At 40.4% G+C, this 21,679-nt stretch overlaps 1 protein-coding gene across 7 annotated transcripts in view; it reads right to left on the bottom strand.

Moving 5' to 3' along the window:
* Positions 1 to 21,679, bottom strand: part of SULF1 (sulfatase 1) — a 182,021-nt gene that overhangs the window by 82,819 nt on the left and 77,523 nt on the right. For 5 of the 7 annotated variants that reach the window (XM_055127400.1, XM_012936068.2, XM_055127396.1 and 2 more), the window contains exon 3: positions 261 to 332. The exons of 1 other annotated variant lie outside the window; for it this stretch is intronic. The gene's annotated coding sequence lies outside the window, so the exon portion shown is untranslated. Of the gene's footprint in view, positions 1 to 260; positions 333 to 709; positions 781 to 21,679 lie in introns of those variants that run through there. One more of the 7 variants, XM_055127399.1, reaches the window with a different exon arrangement.

Consider the following 21,679-nt stretch of genomic DNA (forward strand, 5'->3'; position numbering starts at 1 on the left):
ATGAAATCCAAACTCCAAACCCGGTTGCAGAAAAAAGGGCTACGACGAAGTGAGAAGTAGCACATAAATTGGCAGAGAACAGGCTGCGCGTGAGTCAGAAGTGGCCAACCTCGCAGACGGTGGGGAGTTTTGTAAGCACTTGGTTATTTTGCAAATTCACTTTTGTCCTTTATTCTCATTCCAACTTTTCCTAGTCCAATTCATGGCCAAATTTCCAACACGGAGCTCAAATGCACAAGCTTTATGACAAGAGCTAATACCTGGAATTAGTATCCTGGTTGAATAATCAATTTCTATGCTCAGAGGTACTCAGAACATCTGCAGATGCGGTCCTAGAGAGGGAAGGGGAGAAAAAAAATAGAAAAGAAACGTCAGTCAAGAACTTTGACAAAGGTTTCGAGGGTCCAAAGTCCTGAGTAGTTTCTTGAAACCGCACTCTGAAAAGGAGAAGCAGAAGGACACAGCGTTCAGAACTGTGCACGATGAACTCCAATCATCTCCCTTCATAATCAGCTCCAGAAAACAGTGCTCAGGGCATCCTCCCTGCTCACAAGCAGACTGGACTTTAAACAGCCCCAGTGAAACTAACACTAACACGAACAGCCATGCCTGGAGCCCAGAAGCCCCCCATGCCTATGAGCTTTGTCCTGGGGGAGCTGCTGTTTCAAGGCGGCTTGGTGTGTGGGGGGGTGGGGGAGCGTTAACTCACCTGCATTTGCTATTGAGTACTTAGCAAGTGGAATGAAGCGCAAAGCTGTCATTTGTCATCTGCATTATGTCATTCACTACCCGGGTGAGTTCTTTCTGCTGACAAAGACTTCATAGTAAGTGACTGGCAGGGTAACCTTTCCCAGCCTCTGAATAGCTGCTAACTGTCCTCCATCAATCACCAGGGGAAGGGGCTCTTCCTCCAGGCAAGGCTGGTCCCTCTGTCCAGTCTGTGTCCTCAGCACTGGTGCCTAAGGGGACAGAACCCTCTTTCAACTGTCAGCACCAGCCTCACTATTAGCGCGATCTGGTGCAGTGTGGGCTGCCCAGACGTTTTGCTTTGCTGCAGCAGATCTCAACCTGCAAAGCAAAATGATTGATTGGCTCCGAGGCAGGAGGTTAGAGGCTCTCCTTCCACACAAGAAAGAAGTAAATAAAAATGGAAGGGAGAAGCATTGCAAAATCTTTGCGAATCTGCACTGGGAGGGGGCTTTCAAAAGGGTTGCAAAAAAAATCCCTCTTTCGTTTGAGATCACCAACCTGCTGAAAGCTTTTCTCTGGCAAAGCTGAAAGCGAGCAGAGGGGGTTATCCCATCTCCAGCCACGCCCCTCCCCCCCGCCCTCCAAAAAAAGTCTTGCATGACATGAGGAATATCTGCCTGGGAATTGAGGCTGCCCTAAAATTAATTAGATAGCAGCCAACTTCGTCAGTCATTGTGTCCCCACACACCTGAGGGTCTGTATTTTGACCTACAACAAGAAACTGGCCTGGGTTAAACAAACAGAGCGGATTAAGCATGAGCACTGCCAAGCAGGAGGAAAGACACTCCCTTCTCACTTCCATGCCTTCATTCTGGACCGTGACATGGGCCGTGAAAGAAGAAAGAGTGTGTGCTGTTTACTCCTGCCACACACATTATTCTGTTTTACACAAACACACACCCCTATTATTTTAAACTTTATGAGATGTTTTGTAAACAGTTCTAGGCTTTTCACTCGGCAGTCTATAATTACAGAGAGGGAGGGAGGAAGGGAAAGAGAGAGAGAGACAGAGAGAGAGACAGAGAGAGAAAGACAGAGACAGAGACAAAGACAGAGAGAAAGAGAGAGGGAGAGAGAGACTTAATCCTCCAAAAAAGGTTTTTTTTTTTAATAAAAATCTCATGTCTGCAACCAGGCAGTCCCAACTGTTCCATCTTCATTGTCCCCAAAGCAGCAGACATGCCACCTCCAGCTGACCCTTTAGCTCGGAGAAAGTTTGGGGGTAATATCACAAGGTCATTTCAGTGACTGTGCTCCGTGCTGAGCACTGAGAAAGCCCACAATAGTTCTGGCCTGTAAATATCTGTTTCACATCACGAGAAAAATGATATGAGGACAAACAGATAGGAAAATAAAGGAAATTACATGTCAAACAATGGTTTTCTCCCACAGAACAGAGAGTGCAATTGCTATCTGTGTTTCTCGAAGGCTGGTTTGTTAAGGAGAGAAACTCTGTTCACCTCTCCAAGTCCACAAATGTGAAGATAGGAGGGGTTTCTTCCAGCCCGTCGTGGAAACCAAATTCTACTGATGCAAATAACCTGGAAAGTAGTGTCTCAAATTCACCGGATCACGTGTGGCAGTGGCGCACATTCTTGGGACTGAAGACATAGTCCAAAGGGTATAGTACTTGCCTTGCATGTGGCAAACCTGGGTGCCAACCTCAGCACCCCATATGGTTCCCCCAAGCCTCTCCGGGAGTCCTCTTCGAACACAAAACCAAAAGTAGGCCCTGGCCACCTCCTGGACTAGTACAGGTTCTCTCTTTCCTCCCCTCCCCCAGAAAAAAGAAAAACTGGTCTCTCATTAAACTGAACATTCTTTTGTTTTTTCTTTTTCGGCTTTTTTGGGTCACACCCAGTCATGCACAGGGGTCACTTCCGGCTCTGCACTCAGGAATTACTCCTGACAGTGCTCAGGGGACCATATGGGATGCTGGGAATCGAACCAGTTGGCCGTGTGCAAGGCAAACACCCTACCCGCTGTGCTATCGCTCCAGCCCCTTAAACTGAACATTCTTGACAATTAAGATACCGGTAACATTCCCGACACCTCATCAACATTACTAGTCTTTTTTTTTTTCCCCTTTATTTTCTTTACTTCTTTGTTTAAGGGGGAACAAAAGTTTTTAAGGTACCTCAGATAAGCTACATTGAAAGTCATTTCCTATTAAAAGGGAATGTTGAGTAAATGCATCTCCCCCCCTTATATTGACTTAGAAAGTGACCTTCTTCTCTGCTGACTGAGAAGAGCGTTTCTGCCATAGTTGATTAGCACTGGGCATGATGACTTATATGGAAAAGCACAGAATGTGAGGGTAAAGAAAAGTGAACGTTCAGGTTGTTGTGAGCTGGGGCTCTCCATTTTTATCCTTCCTCGTTTCACTAAAATATGCCACACTCACCACTCTGGAAAAAAAAAATCTGCACACAGACAATTCTTTATTCAAAAAATGACCTTTTAAAAACCTGTCATTCTCTCACTGCTTTCCAGCTCCAGAAGGCAAAGAAGTAAAAAACAGGAAGAAAAAAAAAAAACAACCTGACAGACAAAATGCAGAACTTGACAAAAGAGACAGGGATGCAAAGCTTGAATTGGATACTTTGTATGTGGACGACAAGTGTCCTTAGAGACTAACAATTTGTCTTGCGAAGTGGTAGAAATGGTTTTTTTCTTTTTTTTTCCCCCCCAAAAAAAAGGAGTTTTCTCACACATGGAAAGTGAACTTGAGGAAGGGGGTTGTATTCACAAGTGAGCACCAGAATACAAGTTGCCTTTTTCTCTCTCTCAGCCATAGGATGAAAACATCCATTGTGACTCTGGCTGATCAGCGGGGACCGTTTACAGGACTTTGTTTTGGGCAGTCAGACCAAACTATAAATGTGACATTAAAAGTTTCAGGTCACAAAAAGGGCTGGAAAGACTTCAAGCCAAATGGGCAGCAAGTCTTGCTCACATGGACTGGTCGAGCCATTTCTCACTGGAAACTGAGGCCCCTGTTGGCCCAATGGTTAAAGGGGATGTCAGTCTTGGACAAAGTCTACCCCATCCATACACTGCGTGTCAGGAGAGGGTGGCGATGAGCTGAGAAGTCCCTGCTTTGCCCTCAGTGGCCGTTCTTTAAGACCTGGGAGTCTGGGTGGGGGTGGGGGGTGCGGAGTGTACTCGGAGGTCCTTTGCGGAGGAACAGGGGCATGGATACGCTTACGAAAACTAGGTATTCGCTTTCATTTTCACTACGTTAAGATTTGCTCCGAGGAAGTAGGAACTATGAGTGGTGAAACTGCTTTTGCTTCAGTAAAGCAAGTGATTTAGTAAAACTTGACCTGGAATCCACCTCTTCTTTTTTAAAAATTCTTTTTCTCACCAAATGTTAAAAAGAATATTTAAGTTTTGCAATGGCTTAAAGTTATTGCATCACCACCAAAGTGCCCAAGCTATCTACCATTGCCTTTTTGAAAGAAAGTTGATTATAATAGTTTAGATCATGTTAAATATTGTAGCACTGTAGCACTGTCGTCCTGTTGTTCATCGATTTGCTCAAGCGGGCACCAGTAACGTCTCCATTGTGAGACTTGCTACTGTTTTTGGCATATCGAATATGCCACGGGGAGCTTGCCAGGCTCTGCTGTGTGGGCGGGATACTTTCGGTAGCTTGCCGGGCTCTCCGAGAGGGATGGAGGAATCGAACCCAGGTCGGCCACGTGCAAGGCAAACACCCTACCTGCTGTGCTATCGCTCCACAGCTGGATGAGTATTACGGACATTTCTTTTCTGGTATGGAGTTTTCTCACCTCACCACCACCAAAGTGCCCAAGACCTCTAACCAATGCCCTTATGTTTAAAATCATTTTTAATTTTCTGTATTATGAGAAGAGAACATATATATATATATACATATATATATATATTCCTTGATATCTCTGGAGTTATGTTGGATATCTTAAGAAAGAACTTTAGGTGACTGAATTACATACTGAACTAGACACTTTCTTTTTCTCAGGCAACTTCTAACTTGAAAGAATTACATGAACTTGGATATTTGACAGTCACTTTCTCAAGTAATGAATGAAATTAGACTGTCATTCCAAGGAAAACAACTCACAGTATTTATTGCATTGGATGCCAGAGACAGAAATCTATTTTCCAAGCTACAATCAGAATTTTCAAACACTTGAGTCTGCTGCAGTGAGCTTGACAGCTCTGTGTATAGAAAACCTTCCCGATGACATGGGTGTTGATATTAACAAATGTCATTTTTTGACACTATAAAATGAAAGGTGTCAACATAGAGAATATTTACATAATCCACTAAATTGATGTTTCCTACATGACCAAATACCATGCTGCAGAATCCTATATGAATTAAAAAAAAATCAGAGTGTAGGATGACCATGGGATGTTCATGTTACAGAGGAAAAAACTCACTCTGAGCTTTCTTAACGGTTATTATTATTATTTTTTCCCTTTTTGAGTCACACCCGGCGATGCACAGGAGTTACTCCTGACTCATGCACTCAGGAATTACTCCTGGTGGTGCTCAGGGGACCATGTGGGATGCTGGGAATCGAACCCAATTGACCGAGTGCAAGGTAAATGCCCTACCCACTGTGCTATCGCTCCAGCCCCTCTTAACAGTTATTAATTACAATTAACCTTTAAGAAGTTGCCACTTGGTGCTAGAGAAATTGTACAGCAGGCAGGGGAATTGACTTGCACACCACAGACCCAGGTTTGATTCCTACCACCTCATATGGTCCCGGCCAGGAGTGATCCCCGAGCACATAGCCAGGAGTAGTCCCTTAACACTGTTGGGTGTGCCCCACCAAAAACAAACACACAAACAAATACCATTTGGAGGACAGGCAAGTTAATCAATGCTCTAGAGTTTATGCTTTGCATGCAAGAGGTCCAGTTTATTCCCCAACACCCAAATGATTCACTACACCACTCTCTCCCTCTCTCCGCGCCCCCTACCTCCACAAGAACCACTTGGAGTGAACCCTGAGCACTACTAGGGGTGGACAAAAAATTAACAAATAGAATAAGAAATCACCACTTAGACAAACTAGGGAAATAGTTCAAATGGCTGAAATGTATGCTTTCTTTTTCTTTTTAAACTATTTTCATTGCGGTATCCAGATTTACAATATTGCTAATCATACTTTTCATGCATACAATTGTTCCAATACCATCCCCAACACCAGAAAGCACATTTCCCTACACCAGTATCATAAGGACACCTCCCAACTCCCTCGCCCCACTAACTCGGGCTATATAAGCTCAACTCAGGAGACAAAATCTTCAGTCTCAATGACTTTAACCATTTGGTGTTCCCTTACATGTGAGAGACCAAATTTGATTCCCACATTCAATTTTCATTTTAAGTATTAATAGCCTTAATCTATTTGCACAGAGGTCTTGGGGATCTCAATATATTCTAATAATATAAAAAAAATCTTGAGAACAAAGAGATTGAGAATCATTGACTAGAGGTATACCTGGTTCCGGTTAAGCCCTAAATATTTATTCTAAGGGTTAGTCACTTTTTGTTTTTGTACTCACTCCCCCCCACCTCCCTTTAAAGCTTAAAGTCTAAGTTCTCGACGCCTGATATCACGTCAGACTTAGTAGACGAGTATCACATAGTAGACGACTGATGACATTATATGTCTGTGTGTTTAATTTGAGTGCAATACAGAATTTTACAAGTGAATGCTCACACATCTAACATATGTGAGAGGACAAGATCAGAACAACTCACTCAGCACGGATCTCAACCTCTTGGGGATGGGGCTATAGCATTGTTTCTATGACAAAGCTCTGCTACTCCCTACTTAGGGCAGAGAAAAAGAAAAAGGTCACCAGAACCAATTAAAACAGCAGGAGAGTTTTAGAACAACAGCATGCGATTATTTGAAGCTGAATATAGCCTGAACACACTTCATTTATTGTGAGAATGAAGCAGAATACAATTATATCGGTAAGAAGTTGGTATCCACATATGCTCCAAACCCCCGTGGCCAATCTACCCACTCACATCTATTAGGGTGAGTTATGAACTTCCTCTCCTCTTAATTATTGATTTCAAATTTCCCAGACATCATTTATTTTCTTTAAAGGAAGTCTTCTGGATGTGCTATTTGTCTTATGCCATATATGAAGTCATGAAGTAGATCATTTCTGATATATATGTATATATATTATACATATATATATATAATCCCAGTACTGGAAAAGTTCATATACTGTTAATCCCCAGAAAGTCTGTTTCCCATTCTGATTTATTGCAGGTTTAAGAAAAGAAGACCACAGTCTCTTTCTATAGAATTTTTTTTTTTTGCCCCGCTCACAATAAATCTCTTCCTACATTCAATGACAGTTAAAAACGTACATCTCTGACCTGGAACACCTTTGGGGAAATAGATCACTAAGTGATGGAATCTTCTCTCAACAATGTTTGCTTTTCTTTATCCAGGGTCTCCAATATTGTGAATCCTGAAATTGGAAGGAATTGTGCAAAGTCATCTACTCACAAAACTCTGAGTTTCGGTTCTCCTGAAATAGGGAGTGGAGGTGCACATTTAATTTCACTTCAATTATGTCTGTACTGGATTTAATTTTTTGGTTACCTGTTGCATTATAATAGGAATATGTTCATTTAAAGATTTCTGCTTTTATTTATATTTGTTCATGAAGAAAGAAGAAAGGATTTAGAAAGGAATCGTGTTGTGGTGAGATGAAATGAGAGGTTATGAACAGGAAATGTTGATAACATTTTGAGACTTAGCTCCACAAAGGTAGGAAGTAAAAGCACATAAAAATGAACACCTCGGGCTGGAGTGATAGCAGAGCGGGTAGGGCGTTTGTCTTGCATGCAGTTGACCCGGATTCGATTCCCAGTATCCTATATGGTCCCCCAAGCACTGCCAGGAGTAATTACTGAGCGCAGAGCCAGGAGTAACCCCTGTGCATCACTGGGTGTGACTAAAAAAGCAAAAAAAAAAAAAATTTTTTTTTAAATTGAACACCTCAAGGGCCACAGAAATAATATAGAGGGGAAGGAACTTGCCTTGCATGAGGCCAACTGAGTTCAATCCCCAGCGCCACACATGGTGCCTCGAGCCTCTAGGAGTGATTCCCTGAGCACAGATCAGGAGTAAGTCTTGCACTCCCAAATGTGGCCCCCAAACCAGAAACAAATTTTTTTCTTTTCAAAGAACATATGTTTAGGGAATGTACAGCTTCTTTGAGAAAGCAATTGGGAAAACAGCATTAAGCAAAATAACCCAGCAATATCTGATAGCAAATACTACAATATACCACAGGGTTCACTAAATAGTCATTAGTTTCAATGGAAGCAATAAGCACCAAGAGAATGAGGAGGAAGAGATTACTGCAGTCATATATATATAATATATATATATATATATATATATATATATATATATATATATATATATATATAAAGGAGCCAAGGAGCCACTGAAAACTTCCCTAAAAATGGGTCTGGAGGAGGTCCCAGAGGTTAGTGCAGTGACATATGAGAGGCCACAATTTACTTCCCAGTGCTGCAATCACATGCATTGTGGTGATCCTGACTGTGAATTTCAGAGGTCGGAGTGGAGGGAGTGAAACGACAGTGATACTGATTAAAAAAAAAAGCTACAAATGTGGATGTAAGGATCTTAGCTACGTCTTAAACTGTATGGTTTCCTAGACTTCATAATCTGATTATATTTTAGTTTTAATGTTTTAGCTCATGTGTGTTGAGGTATTACACAAGTCAGCAGAAGTCTGTGTTGGAATAATAAACTCTTACTGTCAATGGTTAACACAATGAAAGTGCATTAGTCACTCATACTACAAGTCACACAGACAGTGGCATGAAGTAGTTCTGCCCAGTCATGCATTATCACAGGCAAGTTGTTTTCTTGTTACTACAGTAATTGGACCAAGAAGCAGAGGAAGAAACAACTAGATATCCTTGTGTTAAAGTTTCCATGCCTTCAATCTGGAATTCACTCAGGTGCTATCTAATACTTCATCGGTTGTAACTGCTCAGGTAGCCTACATTTCCTTCCCAAGCAAGCTGGGCAATTTGGTGGAACAGTTGAAGCATTTGTTGACCACAAGTGTGAGTGTCACAAGCACTATTAAGATTCATCTGGACCAAGATGAAATCATGAAATTTGCCTATAAGTGGATGGATATGGAAAATATTGTGCTAAGTGAAGTGGGTCAGAAAGAGAGGGACAGACAGAATGACTGCACTCATTTGTGGAATATAAAGTAACATAATAGGAGACCAACACCTAAGGACAGTAGAGATAAGTGCCAGGAGGATCGCACCATGGCTTGGAAAATGGCCTCACATGCTGGGGAAAAAGGCAGCTGGGATAGAGAAGTAAATTATGTAAATGATGGTTGGAGGAATCGCTTGGGATGGGAGACGCATGCTGAAAGTAGACTATGAACCAAACATGATAGCCTCTTAGTACCTGTATTGCGAACCGTAACATTCAAAAGGAGAGGGAGAAAGATAGAATGTGCGTGCCATAGAGGCAGGGGATGGGTGGGGGAGGGGGAGATGCGAGGGATACTGGGAACATTGGTGGTGGAGAATGTGCACTGGTGGAGGGATGGGTGCTCGATCATTGTATGACTGAAATGTAATCATGAAAGTTTGCAAGTCTGTAACTATCTCATGGTGATTCAATTTAAAAAAGAAGAAAAATGAACAAAAAAGATTCATTTGGACCTTATGTATCTGTCACACACAGACACACATTTCACACATTTCAAGTAAGGAAAAATAGTCTTCACTTCATGCTCACTCACTTCAAGGTATTGAAAATGCATTTGTAACAGATTTGTGCTCGATTTATTTTAGTTTGTTACCCTGATGTATAGACTGGAGCGATAGCATAGCAGGTAGGGCATTTGCCTTGCATGCGCCCGACATAGGTTCGATTCCTCCATCCCTCTCGGAGAGCCTGGCAAGCTCCCCATGGCGTATTCGATATGCCAAAAATAGTAACAACAAGTCTCACAATGGAGACGTTACTGGTGCCCGCTCGAGCAAATCGATGAACAACGGGACGATAGTGCGACAGTGCTACAGTGCTACCCTGATGTATATAATCTGACACAAACACAAACTTATTTAAAAGTTTCCCAATTCTGGTGCTACATTTAAGTTGAAGAAAGTGTTTTTGTTGGTGTGGCTGTGTTACCCAGGATCACAATGGACATTGTCATGGATATTATGGTGGGCATTACCCAGGACAGGCACCTCACACATCAAAGGCATGGATTCTACCCTTAAGCCACACCTCTGACCCCTGAAGAAAAAACTTTAAAAAAAAATCAGATTTTTGTATTTAGCTTCATAAACATTTCTCTAACTATGTTCTTGCAATAAAAATCTCTGTGAGGAGAGATGAACATCTGACTTTAAAATTATGCCACCATCAAGAGAATTCTTCTGGCCTACTTTCCTGCACCATCAAGCTCATCACTAATATAATGCTCTTTAACACTTTCTAAAGCTTTAAATACCACAGAGAGAAGATACAAGTTCCCTGTGAGCTCTCCTGCTGACCTCACACCGCGTGATGACCAGGGGAGGTCTGGAGAGTACTGTGAAGGATGAATGTACTTTTCAAAAGACAAAGGGAATTATTCTCGTTCCTAGCTCATGACTTAAAGACAAATTATAAAGAATAGCTCCCCCACCCCTTCAAAATGTATTATTTCCAGGAAAATCATTGCAAAAGAATCGAAGATCCATAATTAGCAAACATTTGCTCAGAGACTTTTTAAAGGAAACTAAAGTCTAAGCTAAATCATTATATTTCACACATACTACTTCGCAGATTTTACTGAAAAGTAGTTCAGAATTTTCTTGTACCATTGGCTAACTATTTAATTCTAAGCTTTGAAAATTGACAAAATCATCCTTAGTTACTCATTTCCTGTACAATACTAAAAATATATTCTGTCCTTAAGCTAAATACTTACCTTCGAACCACAAACAAGTGGAGTTGTACATTTATCAAGAAAAAGACCAAATCATCTAAATATCAAGTGAAATTCAGGCCTGCAGTCATAGGAAGTATTATTAGAGTAGAACAAAATGAGTAACTAGCATGTCTTTCTAGGAAAATTAATTTATTTATATAAAGAAGGCAAATTAGCTATTCTTGTTGATAATAATTTGATTATGACATTTTTTATTCAGTCAAATTCACTTACTTATCTTCAGATAATTATCTAGATGATATAAATATTTATTAGTGTCTTCAGATGGTTGGATATTTGGAAAAGTACAGCAGGGGATTTTTAAAAACATAAATTCACTAAAATACACTGATTCAGTTGATGCTTCTTACATCAAAGACCTATGTGTAACTTGAAACTTAAACTATAACTTCTTATCTGGACAGAAATCAGAAAATATTTTAGCAAAGAGAAGTAATATTGTTATGAAAGAATAAACTTTCTGAAGTTTTAAGCTGCAAAAACTTTATAGAATAAAAAATTTTAAAGTCCTATCATTAATCCAAATTGAAAAAACTCAGGTTATTATTCATTGCCCGTAAATGTTGGGACAGTAAGTTTATTATCGATGAATTATCTATAAAACTGTATGTTAACAGTCATAATTTCTTTTTTATTATTTTAAATCTGGATCTCCATATTAAGATACTCAGTGATATTCCATTTCCAGAATTTAGTTTCTCACTAACCATTCTACTTTAAGCCTTCATTTCTCAGGGCACACAAGAATAGCACTTGTCACACAAAGGAGCTGATATAATTAAACCAGATGATGTGCCCCACAAGTAAAATCAGCCATTCATGAAAGCTGGTCACCAGAGGCCGTTTCAAACAATGCATATTTCAAAGTAATCTAAAGTAATCCCTTCTCTCTACTGATTTGGTTTCCATGAAGTCTTAAGCACATGTGTGCTACAAAAAAGGAGGCTTATTAAAACCTGATGTGATATTAGAGATTATAGTGCAATAGGGTTGGGTTGATTTAAATATGAGTCTTCTGAAAAAAAAAAGAAGCAATTTGCCATTTTATTTGTAAGTTTACTAAAACATTCTGTATAGAAAGGTAAATGGCTTTTATTTATTCAGAGGAAAATAGACATTTTGTTCCTGTTATCAGAATTAAGTTTATATGTAAAATTTGCATATAAAATGGGGCAGAAATTAAATTGAAAGAGTTTTCACTGAGAACTAGCAAGGTACATCAAGCATTTTGTAACTAAAATCTTTAAGAAATGTTTGAAAAGTTCTTTATAGCATGAATTTCCCATATACTTATCTTTTGACTTCCTGTGAAAAATAGATCACACATATGTCTTTGACAACTTTAATATTAGTTATTAATTATTAGAAGAGAGTTCTTAGAATTACTAAAACTTGCTGTTTAAGATGTTTCCTCTGGCCTCCAGTCCTGGTGGCCCTTTGGAACTTTTCTTTCATTCTTTGCCCAGATCCTTTTTCTCTTCCTAACCCCTAATTATATTTAGTTTCAATTATGAATAAAAACATAAACAATAAGATATGGTTTTGGTCATCCATTTCAGGATCTCCCACAACCAGTCATAGCCATGATACAAAAGGAAACATTGAAATGATTATAAATTCGATTCTTCAAAATTAGCAAAAAAGTAAAACCCTGTCACAAAGGCATTTTTTCCTCTCAACAAAATGCCACTTCACAGACCATGTTATATATTATGTTACATTACATTATATTACATATAAGACTGCAGCGACCTATAGGGCTAAAATGAAGCAATATTTTAGAAAAGCATTATAAAATCTCTGAGCTAGAAGGTATTGTGGATCTAATGCGTCATTCCCAAATTCACACACAAGCTGAAATCCTAACCCCTGGTGTGAGGGAATTAGGAGATCAGAACTCGGGAAATAACTAGGTCCTGAGGGTGGAATCCCCACCAGTGGGGTTAGTGCCCTTATCAAAGGGCCTTACTCCCTTTTCACCATGTGAAAACACTTGCAAGGACAGCCATCTAAGAACCAGGAAACAGGTCTGCACTAGACATGAATCCACCAGCTACTTCACCTCCTGCTTTCTGGAACTAAAGAAATGTGCTTATTTGATCCATTCCGTCTATTTTATTTTTGCAACAGCAATCTGAACTAAGACCAAAGAGAACTTTAAAGTTATCTAGATCAACTTTTATAATTACTCAAAAAAAACTTCCCTAGGACAAGAGTGAAAAATGCCCCTGTCTAGAACATTGGGACCATTAGGCCAAATGTTTAGCTTAGGGACAATACTGTAGATTAGAAAATTCTTTTTTTTAATTGATTAAATATCTGTCTTCCCTTCTTCTTTATGGTTGTTGTCTATCACGAACTGTACAAAACAACCCATACTGTTCTATGTATCTATAAATGCTCTAAATATTATTTTCATGCAATTCTTGAATATTCTCCTCTTATAAAACACATTTATATGTGGTTTATTGGTAAATTATAGATGAGTGGTGAGGGGTTACTTTGAATTTAGTTGGTTTATTATTGGATCCTGTAAAAAAACTGCAGTTACAAAAATAGGAAGCTAGCATAATCAATGTTATCTGGCTCTACAGAGTTTTGACTATTAGACTACTAATGAATACCAAATTTCCCAAGGGGAAAAATTTTCCCTATATGCAACTATTTTCATGCCTGGAATAAATTAAAATTTTAAACTTTAAAAATCTGCATAGTTAACTTGTTAATTAGTATTACTGAATAATAAAGTAAGGCAAAAAAAAGAGTTCTAATTCAGATATTGAAGTTTTAACAATTCCTATATGAATCATTTATTTCTCTGGATTTTGAGGAAGCCTTTCCTTTGAAAAAGAAACATTTCTTTCCTACACTGGATTTCCAATCTAAAATGCTGAACACTTGAAACGAATTCTGCCAGAGAAGAACAACTAGACTTCAAGGTCAAATATATAATTTATAAGAGAAAGCAAGCATTTCTCACAACCAATTGGTGATCTTATCAATTATTCCAGAGTTTCTGATTTGGAGGTAGAGCCTAAGAAATGGCATTTCTAACTGTTTTCCGGTGATAGTCACGCTGATAGTACCGGTCCAGGTTATAACAATCAATCCACAATCACGTGATGTCAAGTCTTTTCATGAACTTCTTGGTCTTTATATGACCCAAGGGAGTTGTGTATTCGAAATTTCAAAATACCGAATTATCGATTGGTGTTACCAATTATTTCATAACTGTATAAACGATTTGGTGATATCATCTTTGGCAGAATTGCTGAGGTGATGTGCAACTGAAAGAGTTTACCAGTGGAGAAGATGAAAATTCCCTTGGCAAATATCTTTTGGGTAGTTTTCAAATGACCCTCAAGATCCCTGTCTAAATATTTTCTTTCAGTATTTGAGGAAATGAGATTCCACAAATCCTTGACATGTAACTAACAGAATCTAACAGTGTTGTGCAATGACGAAGTTTGTTACACTTATCAGTTCATTTATGAGCTATTTATTCTCAACACATTTTATCACTTGTATCACTTGTCATCCTGTTGATCCTCAATTTGCTTGAGTGGGCACCAGTAACATCTCCATTTGTCCCTGTCACATCTTAGTGTAGCCCAGTGACACATTTTATATGTTTGGGGAAGAAGCAGAGTGAATCATTTGATTTGTTTTTAATGCCCCTTCCTCAGCTTTTCAGATCTTCTAGCTATTTCTTTCTGGGCTTTTTATCCCTATCGACTACCTCCTTTTTAAGACACTGGAAAACAAATAAAGTTGCAGTACAAATCAACGATAGAAGCCTAAAAAATGCACTCAACTTTTAGACTCAATTAAATAGTATGATAAATACTAAGATGATTGAATTGAATAATATGATTTAAAAGTTCTATCAATGCATGACAATGTTCTAGGCACAGTACGAGCTCTGGGGAACAATTCAAGTTGAAGTCTTCTCACATGTTCAAAGAGAACAGAGAAAGCTATAAAAGCTCACGCAAAAGTAAAGTGGAAAAATTAAACAAGAGCTCCTGGGACTTGGTACTGTGGGTGACACAAGAGCAAAGGGTCAAACCTGCAACCTTTCAAACCACGTTGTGTATCCCTGAGCTTTGTAGTAGTCACTTCTATACAGATCCAGCCAAAAAGTGTTCCCAGCTGTTCTGGATTCGGGGTTTTCCAGTTGTTTCACTCTAGAGAGTCTATCCAAACTCCAGGGGGATATTGGTGTAACTGAAGCACCACTGAATAGGGACCCATCTTGCATTCCTGGGTTCCCTGTCCTTTCCCCTCAACCCTCAATTTTATTGTCTGCTCCTCCTTCATCTTCCAGACGTGACTGCCACTTTCTTCTCTCTCTGACTCCCCAAACTCCTTCACTTTCCCCTTCTTACCTTCGCTCTCTCAGGTCTCTAAATACTCACAATTTCCAGCATGTGGCCCAGACTTTATCAGGAAGTGACTGTGCTCACTAATATCAGTTGAGCATGTGCCATGTCCTAAACCTGCTACTCATTAGTTCCCTTGATCCCCACCACATACCTAAGAAGTAGGACAGTTATTACTCAGTTTTGAAAATGAGAAAGCTGAGAGGTAAGGCATCTGTTCAAGACTGTACCGCCAGCGGGTAAAGAACAAAACGACTGCACATTTCTCTGTTCTGAACTGTTCTGTTTCTGTATTTTCTCTGGAAGTGCGTTTTCATTTGGAAAGGTCTTATATGTGTGACTCTGGAATGTTCCACTGGAATGAAAGGCTGGAGAGCAATTCTGCAGGGGGTGAAAATGGGTCTCAGGTATTGCTGGGTGTCCAGAGGCACCTGCCACTGGGCCGTCCAGTATCTGCCGAAGGAGAATAAGACGGAGCATCAGTATTGCAGCCACACACCACGGACAGGACTCCTTTCCCCTTACAGACAGAAGGGGACTCCTCAGCGCTCCGTAAAACAAAGAGTCGTTGCTGGGTGAGAGAGTGGACGGGAGTAGGGGGAACATGAATATTCAAGACCACAAGTCACAAGTCCATGAATTGGAGGGTCTCCTCTATTTGGATTTAACGTGGTGGAGTCTCAAGACAACTTGCAATAATTAATTAATCCTTGGTGCTGAAGCAGAAGGTGAAGTAATGTGTGCACGGTCACGCGGGCCGTCCTTCTCAGTCACGGCGTCCGTGCTGGAGGGCTGCTGTTTGCAGGACAGAGAGAAGATAGGACCTGACTTTCCTTCGGAGCAATCCACCCCCCAGTCATCCAAGTTTCTAAAAGGAGGGCAGGTGGCTGCCAGCTGTCCTGAACCCACACCCTAATGACATCATTCTTAATAGCGCCCGAGCATGGAAATTCCATCCACTGGGATGCACGCCTCCCCTCCCAAGTAGGCCTTGTTCCTGAGCCCCCTGTAGGCACACCCACGGGAGCCCTCCCTGAGGCCTGGCTTCCTGGCTTGCTGGGCGGAGGAGGCGCAGTCCCGTTAATATATTGCACGTGGCTGCTTAGGTCTGTTTTTTCCATTTTGTCCCCAAGTGCAATTTTAACTGAGGCAATTCACAGTAATTCCTCAATTATCTACCACAGTAGGTGGGGAAGGAGATCTCCAAATATGTGAGTTTCCATGATACCTTACTTGAAGTATTTAAAAGAAGGAGGTTTAAAGCTAGCAAGTGAGCAAGGAAGCCAAGAGAATGATTTTAAAGCATTCGTACCAAGCACCCTCCAGAGTCAGTGCCCTGTTACAAGGAAAGGTTGTTTCTCTGAGTCACCTGGAGGCCTCAGAGTGTGGGGGCTGGCTGGCTCTGGGAGCCTCACTGAGGCACGCAGCACCCCTGTGGAGGAGGCGCTGTTCTCAATGTCAGGCACAGGAGCAGGTGGGCTGGTGGACACTTGCAATGTCCTTCAGGCTTCTGCTGAGAACATCCGGGATACCAGCTACCCTGTCATTGGCCAAAGCCACCACAAGGTGGTGCTAAAAATGGGTGCGTTTATGGGGGGGGTGGGGAAGGGGGGTGGAGTGGGGTATGGGGATGCATCTCTATGCTCTGATCCTGGGATGACTCCACAAATCCCGTAGCTTTGGTCAGAGGCCTCAGTCTCCGTTCACTTGTCTGCTGGGCACGAGGCACTCATAACTGGAGACTGATTTAATCTACCACAGGCATTTTCGAAAATTAATTACATACTTCCTAATCTTCAAAGATTACGGGGAATGATGTTACTGTTTTGTGGCTCTGGGTCATCATCATTAGCATAAATATTGTCCTTCATTCCCGTTTCAACTAACCGGGACGGGAGAGCTGTTTGTCCACCCTACACATGATGCCAGGCTCACAACAGTTGGAATGAACGCTTTCAGGGGTTTCTTTGTATATTGATTGTTATTTCTGGTTACTGTGGGGGTTGTTGCTTCTCCTTATTCTACTTTCTCTGTTGATGTGCAAAGGAGAAAACAAGAAAATGACTTTTTAGAACTTGTTAGATTTGTACTTAAAGAGAGTGATGAGAGGGACTGGTGAGATAGTACAGCAGCTAAAGCATTTGCCTTGCACGTGACTGACCTGGGTTCGACCCCTGGCATCCACAGGGTTCCTGAGTTGGCAGAAGTGAACCCTGAGTGTTGAGCCAGGAGTCAGCCCTAAGCATAGCCAGGTGTAATCCAAAAATAAACGAACAAAAGAATGAAAACATGAGGATTTCTCTTAAAAGTGGTAAGGTAGTGTCCTTAGTATACAGATTCTGTTAAAATGTTTGGGTGTGGGTACTTCAAATTCAGATTCTTTCTTTCTTTTTTTTTTTTTTGACCTGTATTTAATTGAGGCTGTTAGACAAATGAAGCAGTGAAAGACCAGGTTTGGGATTAACTAGGGCACATCTGCTTTACTAATAGAACCTTTTCCTAGATATCAACGAAGAACTAAAATTTCTTGTTCACTTCCACCTGTCTTCATTGTCTTCATTGCCAGAAGCACCTTATTCAGCAAAGATCTGTGGAGCTCTTCTGGAGGTATTTTGTTATGGATTATTGGAGATAATGGGTGAATGAACCCTGGTGTGTGGGGCCAGGAAATAGTACAGAGAGTAAGGCACTTGCCTTGCATATCACCAGTTTGGGTTCGATCCCTTGGCATCTTATATGGTCCCACAAACACCACCAGCAGTGACTCTGAGTGCAGAGCCAGAAATAACTCCTGAGAATCACACCCAAAACAAAATAGCAATGACAAAAAGAGTCTTTTTGTCTGCTGTCAACTGGATATCTACGCAGTGCCAGGTATACACTTCACTTCCAGAGAGCTGGGACTACTTCTTTCTAAAAGTAGCGCAGACTTTTGAAAGGTCCCAGGGCTCTTTAGAATGGGCATAATATTTACTTTGGCTTGATATTTCCCTGAATGCCACAGTAGGGCCCGAAGTTCACCTCTTTCACATAAAACCAGCCCCCAAAGAGTCCTTAGTCAAGGTACATGAAAGTCAAATGTGTCCATCGTGGATAATGGTCAACTAGCTAGCACGTGTCTCAAATATATTTTGTTATCCCCTGAAAATTTGATCTTACGTTGGTAACAATGGAATTGTCGGCAAGATTTTTCAGATACATGGGTGGCTTCTATATCTTAAATCCCATTTGGTGTATTTGTCCAAACAAAGGAATAGGCAGTATCAAACAATTATAAATTATTTAAGTTAATTAAGACAATTAATTAACAATTAATTAAGACTAACTCATTAACAATGGGGGTAAAGGAGGGGAAGAACCAAGAGGTGATATAAACAGTGGTGGAGGGTAATGGACACTTCGGGGTAGAGGGGAGGGGGGAGATGCATGACTTCATACATTAATACCAGAATCTTTCAACATGATTGTAACCATGCTACCTACACTATAGAAAACAATAAAATTAAGCTAGTAAAATGCTTCTCTGATGCAGAGATCGATTTGTTCTTTCAAGGATAAAATAACTCCTCCTTATTTACAATGCATCATCCTTCAGGAAAGATTTTGGGGTAAATGATCAGATTTGCTTTTCTCCAGTTATGAGGAAGGTAGAACATTTTTATTCTTTTTCCAATACCCCTACCCTTCAGTGCCCTCCCGGGGGAGGTGGCAGGGGGGCAGAAAGCTGAAGCTACAACTCCTACTCAGGTACTCAGGTTGCTCTGATTCTAAACTGGGGGCTTCTCCTCTTCTCTCCAACAACTTAGTTCCTTTCTATTTAACACTGTTATTCTGAGAGTAACTGTCTTAGTTGTTTGTGAATGATCAAGCACGGATGTAGAAGTTGTATAAAACAGATGAATCAATGCACATACCAGCAAAGAAATGCTGTCTTTTCACTAGTTTCAAAATTTTTCATTGCTATCTTTCCCCCTAAAAGTCAAACAATATGGGTTTTAGGTTTATTAATTCTTTCTAATTATTCTTTTGCCAATTCATGAAAATACAAAAAAGTAATCATGCTCTAGAATTGGGAAGAGAGTAAATTAAAAAGTATTAGTACATTTTTTTCTGATAATTTTTAGTAGTATTATTATTGATCAGAGTACCCTTAATAGAACTTCAGGTTTAAAGTAAGTAAGGATAAAAAATGAAATAAAATAAGTAAGGAAAAGTTATTTTTAATAAAAATGTCTACAAGAAAAATTGGGTTATATAATTTAAGGATCAAAAACACGAGCAAAGCCTTGAATGCTTTGATTCTAAGCATTGATGCTAAGATTCTAATGGTCTTTTTCTTCTTTTTTTAAAAAAAATATAAAAAATTTTAATTGCACTTCTAAGAATGCATTTGTATGTGACATAAAATCCAATTGAATGGAAATTTCTACTGGTAGAGAAAGTTAGTACCTTCTCAGTAGACAGTGGCCAGAAAGCATTTGTTTTCAAGTATGAATCATGGGGGCGAGAATTCACCTCACCACGAATGTTTGCTTTGCCTGACTGTGGGGATGAACATCGAGGCCAAAACATTATTTGACACAATAAGGCACAACATGATTTTGTTCTAAACGAAACTAAATAGATGCAATAGCCTCCCCCTCCCAACAGGTTATGAGCTCATCTCTTTCCACGGACGTTGTTGAAAAGAAAGACATATTTTCATTTTTGACCAATGAAGATGGTCCTAAGTCATATGGCATCGCTCACTGCATACCTCCTCACTAATTAGCTCTTTTACTTATAACAAGACCCTGGTCTTCTGGAGGAAGGTGGGGGCACGCTGGCTCTTGCTCGGGGGTCACTCCTGGGTAGGGCTCCGGGGTTCATGTGGTGCTGGAGATCAAGCTGCGAGGAAGGCCAGTGCCCAACCGTCTTGATTTACTTTGAAGTGGCAATGTGCTCAGCTTTAGGCGATATTCTCCAGCTCCCCTCAAGCGCTAGTCTCCAAGTGACTTTTATTTTGTAAGGAGCTGTCCTGGAAGAATTGTGGGCACTTCTAGGGCAGGCCCGTATACGAGTGTGTGTGGCCATTTGTCATAAAAACATGGCTGGAACGCTGGAACTCCAAGAAGTCAGCATCTTGGATCTAAGATACTCTCTCAAATCCTTCGAAGGAGGAGGAGTAAATTAAACGGGCAATACGGGCAATTTTGTGGTGATGGCTAGAAACTAGACCATGTGTGCATGCGTGTGTGTGTGTGTGTGTGTGTGTGTTTAGCATAAAGCAGGAAATAAAATGATCTGTAAACATGAAACCTATATACATTATGACCTAATGTGATTTCAATTTAAAAAAAATCACTGTATCACTGTCATCCCGTTGTTCACTGATTTACTCAAGTGGGCGCCAGTAACATCTCCATTTGTCCCAGTCCTGAGATTTTAGCAGCCTCTCCTTACTGTCTTTCCCAACGATTGAAGGCTCTTTCAGGGTCAGGGGAATGAGACCTGTTATTATTACTGTATTTGACACATCGAATACACCACAGGGAGCTTGCCAGGCTCTTCTGTGTGGCAGGATACTCTTGATAGCTTGCTGGGCTCTCTAAGCGGCATATATATATATATGTATATATATATATATATATATATATATCTCCCTTTATGATAATGTGTTGTGTGGCTGCTTTGTGGCTGCATGGCCTAGGAATAGAATGAAGAAATAAGGAACTGAATTTTTAAAAACAGTGTAATAAGAGACAGTAGCATATATAACCCCAAGGCCTTGGTGTAGAATAATATAAAACACGCACAAAAACATTTAATCTCTTCAAATAGTATTCTTTAAATTGATTTATGTAACAAACATTTGGAAAGAGAAATATTAAAGCTAATGTTTACCAATGAATACTTTGTGACTCTGAAAGTTGCTTGCCTTTAGTAAATAAGTATAAGATCTTATAAATAACTTAAAAGAAATATTTAAAAAGTAAGGAAAAAGAAGAAACATTTGGGCTTACTCTTCAAGCCCTTGAACATGTATCTTGCTTGCTTATCTCTATGTATCTTTGTTATTTCCGCTCTAGAGAAGCCTGTGTTCTCTCTTAAACACACAGTCTTTCTTTTCCTTCATATATTTCTTAGTGTCAATAAAAAGAAGAAAGAAAGGGAGGGAGGGAGGGAGGGAAGGAGGGAGGGGGGAGGGAAGGAAGGAGGAAGGAAGGAAGGAAGGAAGGAAGGAAGGAAGGAAGGAAGGAAGGAAGGAAGGAAGGAAGGAAGGAAGGAAGGAGGGAGGGAGGTAGGGGGGAGGGGGGAGGGAGGGCATAAGGGAATGACAAACAAAAGGCAGACAGGAGGAAGGAAGGAAGAATGAAAGAGGGGAATAGAGAAAATATGCTAACAGATGGATGGCTCCATGATGGAGCAGAGAGAAGAAAGAATTGCTGCCTGGTCTTTATCATCTCAGCTCTGACAGTCTAACTCTGGGTTTCTTTCACACAAGAGAACAAAACTCTTGTCCA

Source organism: Sorex araneus, chromosome 2, assembly GCF_027595985.1.
Source record: "Sorex araneus isolate mSorAra2 chromosome 2, mSorAra2.pri, whole genome shotgun sequence".
Lineage (NCBI taxonomy): Eukaryota > Metazoa > Chordata > Mammalia > Eulipotyphla > Soricidae > Sorex > Sorex araneus.